This window comes from Psammomys obesus, unplaced genomic scaffold, assembly GCF_907164565.1.
Source record: "Psammomys obesus unplaced genomic scaffold, mPsaObe1.curated_primary_1811, whole genome shotgun sequence".
Lineage (NCBI taxonomy): Eukaryota > Metazoa > Chordata > Mammalia > Rodentia > Muridae > Psammomys > Psammomys obesus.
In genome coordinates, this window is record NW_026590503.1 from 548,464 (window position 1) to 560,032 (window position 11,569).

General features: G+C 39.2%; 1 protein-coding gene across 1 annotated transcript in view; it reads right to left on the reverse strand.

Moving 5' to 3' along the window:
- Macc1 (MET transcriptional regulator MACC1) overlaps window positions 1-11,213 on the reverse strand; it is a 76,102-nt gene extending 64,889 nt beyond the window's left edge. Inside the window, exon 1 of the mRNA XM_055607558.1 lies at window positions 11,153-11,213. The gene's annotated coding sequence lies outside the window, so the exon portion shown is untranslated. The remainder of the gene's footprint in view (window positions 1-11,152) is intronic.
- Window positions 11,214-11,569: the final 356 nt, after the last annotated feature.

The following is an 11,569-nucleotide window of genomic DNA, read 5'->3' on the forward strand; positions in this document are numbered from 1 at the left end:
GAGGGCCCCACAGGGAAGGAAGAAACTGTGCTGCTTGGGTCACCTAGGCTTTGCCTGGGGAAAGTCTCACGGACCGCAGAACACAGACAGGCGAGTATGCCCAGCCATCACGGATCTGGGCCCAAGCAGGGAGCACAGAGTTATTTGGAACCCAGCTCCTGCAGACTAGACGGTGGGCACATGCACCGCCAGCCCAGAGGCCTGCTTTGTACCAGACAGAACTGTGTGCCTCAAGACACCAGAATCTTGGAGTCACTGTCTGGAGAAACCCTCACAAGGAACAAGGAACGAAGCAAAGGGGACGAACTTAGGCAACCCAGTATATCCCCGGAAAAGGTCCCACAGACTGACCCAACCCAGGGAACTGCTGTGCACCAGATAGCCTGCTGTTACCAGGAGAGCAGTACTCACCCGCCACAGATTACCTTTTGGGTTCTGGGGCACAGAGCCCCAACCTCAGACCTACAAAAGACCGGGAACCCTGAGATCAACCCCCAGATACTGCTCCAAGAGGCAACCAGTTACCCCTAACAAAATCGACCAAACCACGGGACACACAGGTTACAGCAGCTGATCACTAAATTTACAGCAAGAAACCCAGAAGGAGGGCAGCGGTCTCCAGGACTTCTCCCGGTGAGAGGAGAGCCCTCTTGACTAATCAGGACCACAGTTACCACCCAGGTCTCTATGCCTGAGGTGAGCTGTAGCAACTCCTGAAAAACACCGGCCATCCAGTGACTATACCCAAAAAGCTGAGAAGGCTTCCTGCAGGAAAAACCATCTTCCTGCCAAAGGGATTCTCTCCACTAAAAGAGTCCAGGAACAACCAAAAACTAACTTCAAACAACTAAGATAGCCTAATGGGTAGAGGACAGCGTAAAAGTTCAACCAACAAAAGCCAGAGCAATATGGCATTTCCAGAACACAGTTATGCAGGGGCAAATAGCCCTAGAGACCCCAGCATAATTGAAATTCAAGAAGATGACCTAACATCTATGCTCACGAAGAAGATAACAGAGGAAACAAATAAAATACGAAAAGAAATAGAGGAAGCTGCAGCCAAACAGTTTGTGGCCTTTAGAGAGGAAATGCTTAAATCACTGAATGAAATAAAAGAATCAGTGGATTGTTCAAACAAACAGCTGAAGGAATTGACGGAAAAACATGAAAATACAGTCAGACAGGTGAAGGAAACCAACAAAATAGCTCAAGACCTGATGATAGAATTGGAAAAATTAAAAAAAAAAAAACACACACACACAAATGGAAGAAATTGTGGAGAGAAAGAACTTAGGGAAGAAAACAGGAACTACAGAGGTTAGCATAACCAATAGGCTACAAGAAATGGAAGAAAGAATCTCAGGTGTGGAAGATACAATGAAAGAAATAGATGTATCTGTCAAAGAAAATGTTAAATCTAAAAAATTCCTGACACAGACTGTCCAAGAAATTCAAGACAACATAAAAAGACAAAACCTAAGAATAATAGGAATAGAGGAAAAAGAAGACTCCCTGCACCAAGGACCAGAAAATATTTTCAACAAAATCATTGAAGAAAATTTCCCCAACTTAAAGGAGAGGCCAATAAGAATACAAGGGGCATACAGAACACCCAATAAATTAGACCAGAAAAGAAAATCCTCCCGCCACATAATAATCAAAACCGTAAGTATACAGAACAAAGAAAAAATACTAAAAGCTACAAGAGAAAAAGGCCAAGTAACATATAATGGCAAACCCATTAGAATCACACCTGACTTTATAACAGAGACTATGAAAGCCAGAAGGGCCTGGACAGATATCATGCAGACACTAAGAGAACACAGATGTCAGCCCAGGCTACTATACCCAGCAAAACTCTCAGTCCTCATAGACAGAGAAAACAAGATATTCAATGACAAAAACAAATTTCAACAATACCTACAAACAAATCCAGCATTGCAGAAGACACTAGAAGGGAAAATACAACCCAAGAAAACTAGCTACATTCAAGAAAAGACAGGAAATAAATAACCCCACTACAGTAAAACAAAAAGCAACCAAGCACACAACCATATGACCACAGCCAACATCAAATTCAAAGGATCTAACAGCCACTGGAATCTCTCTCAATATTAATGGACTAAATTCTCCAATAAAAAGACACAGACAAACAGAATGGGTGCGTAAACAAAACCCAGCAATCTGTTGTATACAAGAAACACACCTAAGTCACAAAGATAGACATTACCTGAGGGTAAAGGGATGGAAGATGGCTTTCTAAGCAAATGGATCCAAGAAGCAAGCAGGAGTAGCCATTCTAATATCTGATAAAATAGACTTTCAACCAAAATTAATAAAAAGGGATGGGGAAGGATACTTCATACTCATCAAGGGAAAAATCCAACAAGAAGACATCAGAATCCTGAACATCTATGCCCCAAATACAAGGGCACACACATTTGTGAAAGAAACATTGATAAAATTTAAACCACACGTAGATCCCCACACACTAATAGTGGGAGACTTCAACACCCCACTCTCAACAAAGGACAGGTCAACTAAACAGAAATTAAACAAATAAACAATATCTCTAACAGAGGTCATGAATCAAATGGACCTCACAGACATTTACAGAACCTTACACCCAAACACAAAAGAATTTACCTTCTTCTCAGCACCTCAAGGAATCTTCTCCAAAATAGACCATATAGTTGGTCACAAAGCAAGCCTCAACAGATACAAGAAGATTGAAATAATCCCTTGTATCCTGTCTGATCACCATGGAATAAAGCTGGACCTCAATAACAACAGAAATAGCAAAAAGCCTACACATACATGGAAACTGAACAAGTTGCTACTAAAAGACAGCTGGGTCAGGGAAGAAATACAGAAAGAATTTAAAATCTTCCTAGAACTCAAAGAAAATGAAGACACAACATACCCAAACTTGTGGGACACAATGAAGGTAGTGCTAAGAGGAAAGTTCATACCACTAAGTGCCTTCAAGAAGAAATTCGAGACAGCGCATTCAAGCAACTTAATGGCTCACTTAAAAACCCTAGAAAAAGAAGAAGCAGACACACCAAAAAGGAGTAGATGGCTAGAAATAATCAAACTCAGGGCTGAAATCAATCAATTAGAAACAAATAAAACAATTCAAAGAATCAATGAAACCAAGAGCTGGTTCTTTGAGAAAATCAACAAGATCGACAAACCGTTAGCCAAGCTAACTAAAAGGCAGAGAGACACCACCCAAATCAACAAAATCAGAAATGAAAAGGGGGACATAACTACAGACACTGAGGAAATCCAAACAATCATTAGGACTTACTTCAAAAGTCTATATGCCACAAAATTTGAAAATCTAAATGAAATGGACAATTTTCTTGATTGATTTGACTTACCAAAGCTGAATCAGGACCAGTTAAATCAATTAAATAGTCCTATATCCCCCAAAGAAATAGAAGCGGTCATCAAAAGTCTCCCATCCAAAAAAAGCCCAGGACCAGATGCTTCAGCGCAGAATTCTACCAGACCTTCAAAGAAGAGCTAATACCAATTCTCTTCAAACTATTCCACAGAATAGAAAAAGAAGGAACATTACCAAACTCATTCTATGAAGCCACAGTCACCTTGGTACCTAAACCTCACAAAGACTCAACGAAGAAAGAGAATTTCAGGCCAATCTCCCTTATGAACATTGATGCAAAAATACTCAACAAAATACTCGCAAACCGAATACAAGAACACATCAAAGATATCATCCACCATGACCAAGTAGGCTTCATCCCAGGTATGCAGGGGTGGTTCAATATACGGAAATCCATCAATGTGATCCACCATATTAACAAACTGAAAGAAAAAAACCACATGATAATCTCCCTAGATGCTGAAAAAGCATTTGACAAAATCCAACATCCATTCATGTTTAAAGTATTGGAGAGATCAGGGATACAAGGCACATATCTAAACATAGTAAAGGCAATATACAGCAAGCCTATAGCCAACATCAAACTGAACAGAGAGAAACTTAAAGCAATCCCACTGAAATCAGGGACAAGACAAGGCTGTCCACTCTCTCCATATCTCTTCAACATTGTTCTGGAAGTCCTTGTTAGAGCAATAAGACAGTTGAAGGAGATCAAGGGGATACAAATTGGAAAGGAAGAAGTCAAATTATCACTATTTGCAGATGATATGATAGTATACATGAGTGACCCCAAAAATTCTACCAGGGAACTCCTACAGCTGATAAACACCTTCAGCAAAGTGGCCAGATACAAAATTAACTAAAAAAAATCAGTAGCCCTCCTGTATACAAAAGACAAAAGGGCTGAGAAAGAAATTAGGGAAACAACACCCTTCACAATAGACACAAATGACATAAGGTACCTCGGAGAAACCCTAACCAAGCAAGTCAAAGACTTGTATGAAAAAAAATTCAAGTCTCTGAAGAAATCATTAGAAGAAGATATCAGAAGATAGAAAGATCTCCCATGCTCATGGCTTGGCAGGATTAACATAGTAAAAATGGCCATGTTACCAAAAGCAATCTACAGATTCAATGCAATTCCCATCAAATTACCAACACAATTCTTTACAGACCTGGAAAGAAAAATTCTCAACTTCATATGGAATAACAAGAAACTCAGAATTGCTAAAACAATCCTCTACAATAAAAGATCTTCTGGAGGTATCTCCATCCCTGATCTTAAGTTGTACTATAGAGCAACAGTTTTAAAAACTGCATGGTACTGGCACAGAAACAGAATGGTGGATCAATGGAACCGAACAGAGGACCCAGACATAAACCCACACACTTATGGACACCTGATCTTTGACAAAGGTGCCAAAACCTTACAATGGAAAAAAGATAGCATCTTCAACAAATGGTGCTGGTCTAACTGGATGTCTACATATAGAAAAATAAAAATAGATTCATACTTATCATCCTGCACAAAACTAAAGTCCAAGTGGATCAAATACCTCAACATAAAACCAGACACATTAAATCGGCTAGAAAAAAAAGTGGGGAATACCCTAGAACTCATTGGTACAGGAGAAAACTTCCTGAACAGAACACCAACAGCACAGGCTCTAAGAGCAACAATCAATAAATGGGACCTCATGAAACTGAAAAGCTTCTGCAAAGCAAAGGACACCATCATCAAAATAAAGCGACTGCCTACAGATTGGGAAAGAATTTTCACCAACCCTTTATCTGACAGAGGACTCACATCCAGTGAGTCCTAAAGAACTAAAGAAGCTGAAAAGCAGCAAACCGAGTAATCCACTTAAAAAATGGGGAACAGAGCTAAACAGAGAATTCTCTGTAGAGGAATATCGAATGGCAGAGAAGCACTTAAAGAAATGCTCAACCTCATTAGCCATTAGGGAAATGCAAATCAAAACAACCCTGAGATTTCACCTTACACCCATGAGAATGGCCAAGATAAAAAACTCAAGTGACAACACATGCTGGAGAGGTTGTGGAAAAAGGGGAACCCTTCTCCACTGCTGGTGGGAATGTAAACTAGTACAACCACTCTGGAAACCAATCTGGCGCTTTCTCAGACAACTAGGAATAGCGCTTCCCCAAGATACAGCCATACTGCTCCTAGGCATATATCCAAAAGAGTCTCAAGTACACAAAAAGGAAATTTGCTCAACCATGTTTGTAGCAGCTTTATTTGTAATAGCCAGAAGCTGGAAACAGCCCAGATGCCCCTCAACTGAAGAATGGATGCAGAAATTGTGGTACATCTATAAAATGGAATATTACTCAGCAATGAAAAATAAGGAAATCATGAAATTTGCAGGTAAATGGTGGGACCTGGAAAGGATCATCCTGAGTGAGTTGTCCCAGAAGCAAAAAGACACACACGGTATATACTCACTCATATAAACATACAACATAGGATAAACCCACTAAAATCTGTACATCTAAACAAACTAAGCAAAAGAGAGGACCCTAACTAAAATGCTCAATCCCCATCCTGAAATGCAAAGAGGATGGATATCAGAAGAAGAAGAAAACAGGAAACAACCTAGGAACCTGCTACAGAAGGCCTCTGAAAGCCAGAAGAATAAAACAGGAAACAACCTAGGAACCTGCCACAGAGGGCCTCTAAGCCTCTGCCCTGCAGACTATCAAAGCAGATGCTGAGCCTGATGGCCAACTGTTGGGCAGAGTGAATGGAATTTTATGTAAGAAGTGGGAAATAGTAAGAGCTGGAGAGGACAGGAACTCCACAAGGAGAGCAACAGAACAAGAAAATTTGAACACAGGGAACTTCCCAGAGACTCACACTCCAACCAAGGACTATTCATGGAGATAACCTAGAACCCCTGCACAGATGTAGCCCATGGCAGTTCAGTGTCCAAGTGCGTTACATAGTAATGGGAAGAGGGACTGCCTCTGACATAATCTGATTGGCCTGCTCTTTGATCACCTCCCCCTGAGGGGGAGCAGCCTTACCAGGCCACAGTAGAGGACAATGCAGCCACTTTTGATGAGAACTGATAGACTAAGACCAGAAAGGAGAGGAGAACCTCCTCTATCAGTGGACTTGGGGAGTGGCATGCATGGGAAAGGGGAGGGAGGGTGGGATCGGGAGGGAAGGAGGGAGGGGCTTATGGGGGAATACAAAATGAATAAAGTGTAATTAATTAAAAAAAAACTACCATCTGCCCCTCAAAAATTAGCTAAATGAAGTAAAGCATTTAATACAGTATCTGTATATGTAAATATTTTAGTAAAGTCAGACATTATTATTAATATCATTATCATGATTTCTATTAATTGAATTAAAACACAACTAAATGTCATTTAAAGGAAAAGTCAATCTCTTGCAGCATCAGCTAAGAAAGGAGCCCTAGGCATAGTGGCACACCCTTTTAATCCCAACACTTGGAAGGCAAAGGCAGGTGGAGTCTGTGGCTTCAAGGTCAGCCTTGTCTACGAAGCAAGTCCAGGGCAGCCAGGGATCTTGTTGCACAGAGAAACCTGTCTCAAAAAAATATTTCAAAAATATCAGAACCTCCAAGATAACAGGAGTGTCTCACTTTCCTTCATCTCCAGGAAAATTATTTGATTTTATTTTATCAACAAGCTTGACCATAACGGGAATAAACAGGAAATCTGATTTTGGCTGGGGAAACAGTATAGTATAAACATGTTGGAACACAGTTCCTCAGTATCTCATAAAACAAGACAAATAGACCTCTGGCTCAACAACTCCACTTCTAGAAACATTCTCTAGGGTGATTCTGAAGTTTGTAAGATAATGTGATAGAGTGTCTTACAATTTCATTCATTATAATAAAATGAACTTGTAGGAATTAATAGGTCATTCTGTGAGGATCAATCTAGATTGCTCTCACAGTGTATAATGTTGAGAGAAAAGAGGGAGTCATAAATGAATAATTCAGACTTTAATGTCTGCCTAAGCATCCAAGGCAATGCTGTACATTGCTTGTAGGTATGCTCACATAGCAGTGGAGAGAATAAAACTTTTAAAAATGATAAGACAAAAATATCCAGGGATCTGCACACAGGATAGCAATATCTTTGATTTTGGAGGAAACTAGGCTTAAGGAATACTTCTTTTTTTTTTCTTTTATCTTTAATCTTATTCATTTCTGAATCAGGGACTTAAATACACAAATCTTTGTGATGGCTATAGTCAAATATCCTGTGTGTTAGAGAAACATTTTAATTAATTTCTGTTTTAGAAAATGTACAATATTCTTCTTCCTGAAAAAACAAACAAACAAGCAAACAAACAAAAAACACCACCACCACCAAAACCCATCTCTTGGTTTGAGATGAAAACATTCCAATTTGTTATGAGAAATAAATCTTTATTTTATCCCAGATAATGAACCATAATTGACTTCTGAGCAAGATGATTATAGTTACCAAGAGAGAACCCCAAGAGAAAGTCAATCATTAAATAAAGTTGGCATGTCTTTCCACTAGCTTCCTTAATCCGCTTTGCACCTGAGGTTCTTTTTTTCAGTTTTCCTCCCCAAGAGCCTGAGTGGGACAGGATGAAGACTGGGGCTAGTTCTTGTTCTTTTGGATAGCATTTGCTGTTCCTGCCATGCTTCTGGCTGCTCTATAACTAACTTTTCTCTTGATGAACAATGTAGTTTCCCTTTCTCTCAATTTCCAATGGCCCAAGGTGTTACTGGCACTCTCTTAGGCTGTCAAGCTTGAAAACTTTGATTGTCATTATTGCTCAATGTTTTTATAGAATGATTATGTTCTCAATTTTTCCACGAGTGTGTGTGTATGTGGGGGCAGGGAGCACATGTACACGTGTGTACTGATTTGGCCAGACTGTTTGGCCTGTAAGCTCTGTAAGATCTGCCTGTCTCTGCATCCCCTAGTAGGCAGTAACTGTGGAACAGGTTTTTGTACTTGTATATTAAGCACTTTACCAAATCAGTGAGCACCAGGTTCAGTGGGAGATTTAGTCTCGGAAAATGAGGCAGAAAATGATAAAGGCAGACAACCATTGCCAAAGCCTGGCCTTCACATGTGTGTACATCTTCATGTAAAGGTGTGTACATATACCTGTGCCACTCTCCTTTTCTGTTGGACTCCTCATTATTCATGCTTAAATTATCAGTTTGTTTTCATGAGTTCCCATTTATGCTCTCTATGTTCTCCTCACCTGCATGCTATCTTCTGGATGCATTCTGTTTCTATGCCAGTACCATGCAGTTTTTATTACTATTGCTCGGTAGTACAGCTTGAGATCAGGGATGGAGATACCTCTAGACAATCTGTTGATGTACAGGGTTGTTTTTTAGAAATTCTGGGTTTTTTTGTTTTTCCATAAGAAATTGAGAATATCTTGCCTAAAATAATTTCATGGATGCAAAGTCTGGAAACTGCTGCTGTGCATACAATAATCTTGTCATCTTTCTCTGAAGAGCTCAACTTTGTGTATCCTTCTAGACCCAGGTAATGGTCCATCACTTACCTCAGTATCCTCTAGAAGTTTGTTACTGCTGCTTCTTAAAGCATTCTGGGCAAGATTATTGAGCCAGTGCTTATCAACAGTAGTCTTATGTTTACATGTAACAGCTAAGTTGAAAGATAAAATATAGTTTGAAATTATATTGAACTTGAATGTGTTATTATTTAATTTTTAGGAAGCCCTTCCTTTAACTTTTTGTTCTGCTTTTGAATGGTTCCTTCACTCATTCACTTTTCTAGCCTCCAGTGCCTTCAATTCAAAATAAAGACTTAGAGAAGCTGCTTCTTAATTCCATGAATCTGACCATCACACTTTCCATGCAGTGGGATTAGTCGTAGTGACTCCTTGAGCAGCCCCGGGGAACCAACCGGCGAGCCCTTCCTTCTGCTAACTATATCGAATAACATCTTCTGGAATAGATGAGGCTTGCCAGAGACATTCTTATAGCCTCCAGGCCTAGCCCTGCTGGAAAGTATTGAAACAATGCTAGAAACATTTATTAAACAAATAAATGACACTTCTTTCCAGGAACCAGACAATGGGTAACTTCTATTAGTGACTGTGCAACATACAGTCAGTACTTACAAAGCATAACAACAACTATAATTTCATTATGTTTTTTTCATAGCTCCTAAAGAGTTTACATTTGCACAACATATGTCATAAAAAATACTGGTTGTTACCTGCAGGGGTCACCAAAAAAATCTGTTCAAATATAGCAGGGCATACCTGGGTCTTTTAAGAAAGGGCTTCCTAAAAATTAAATAATCACACATCCAAGTTCAATATAATTTCAAACTATATTTTATCTTTCAACTTAGCTATTACATGTAAACATAAGATTACTGTTAATAAGCTCTGGCTTAACAGTCTTTATTTCTAAGGCGCAGACAGGTAAAAAAAAATTCTGCTTAAAAATTAGCTACAGGGAAGGAGAAAATGAATTAATAATGCATTTGTTTTAAGTGTTATGAATTATAACTAAAGCTTACAAGTCTGTTGTAGTAATTAATACAACTTCATAATTTGTAGGCTCTGTACACTACCTTTGATATCCTGAGAAAATCATTATTATGAGTTAAAGGAAATCATATATTTATGTAAAGGAGGGCATAAAAAGATCACCACTAATATCTAGAGAACTTTAAAAACATGTCTGAAGTACATCACTGTTGGCTCTTAACTGTTCTGGTGTACACACAACACCCTAGCTCGGGCTGCTCAGGGTTAACCTGAAATTGGGCACAATGAATACAGATGTGTTTCAAGGAGTCAATAGTAGCTTAATAAATGGAAGGCATCATATATTTTTTTTTACTACATTCCTTTTGGTCATTTTATTGTGGAAAAGTATAACATAACAACAACATCCTATTCATAAATAGAAAGTAAAATAACATCAACTAAATTTATACACTTGCAGAAACCATCTCCAGAATGGTTCCATTGTGCAAAACTAAAGCTCTACACCCATAAAACAACTCCTACTTCCTCTTTCTCCCAGACCCTGACAACCACTATTCTACTTTCTGTTTTTGTGAAACTGACTAAACTAGAGATACCTTATATAATCTGAATCTTTTGTGTGTGTGTGTGTGTGTGTGTGTGTGTGTGTGTGTCTTTGATCAGTTCCTAAAACTTAATTGACAATTTAGATTATGTTAAGTCACCTCTGCCAGGAACTGCCAAGCATGTGTTAAGTACAAGATAATGCTGTGTGGTAGACTAAGTGCACTTTACAGATGAGGAAACTGAGGCTTCACAAGGGGAAACACTCTGTACTTTGGGTCAATCCAACTCCACTGGATTCCTAAGCTCAATCTTTTTAACACAAGCAGATCATATGCCTTTTAAAATAGTATCTTCAGAGGCTTTAACCACATACACACTGAGCCAGGTTAAAGGGAGATTATTGTTGTTGTTTTTTCCTTTCTTTGTTTTTGTTTTACAATTTGCTCTTCATGTTGTACGTTCCTCCTTTTAAAAACAATTTTAAACCATATCTCAAAGTGTTGTTCTAGCTCTGTCCCACAAGTTTTTTTTAATAAGTTACCTCCCATTTTTCTCAAGCAGAGCTTAGATCACTCCATTAATTAATGCTTCTGAAAATCATGTAACTTTCCAGTGTGTAGCACATATCAACAATGAAAGGAATATTATGTTTAAAAAGTAACACTCACATCTGCGGAAATGAGTCCGATTTCTTCAGCTTAGGCACATGCCAGTCTTGGTGATCTGCAGCACTTGCCCTCTTCCTGACAGAGCTAGCTGCTATTCAAATCCCTACCAATGTGACAAGATGCTGCCCAACCAGAAACTCTGGAAGGCAAGAGAACTACAATACCCATAATTCAGCCTCCGCACCCGAAACTCAGGGAGATGGTGAGAGTTTCACTCTAAGAAAATGGAAGCTGTTGAAAAAGCAGTGTGGGATTGGGCGAGGATGGGGGTTGGGGTTGGAAAGGAGAGGAGAGGGTGCATCTAAGAGCAGACTGGACCTAAGGCCTCTTTCCATTAAAGGAAATTAAAGTGGTGGTGAGATGTTTGCCAAAAAACTCAGTCTCCTTCAGTATTAGCAGGAAATGAAAATTCTTTGT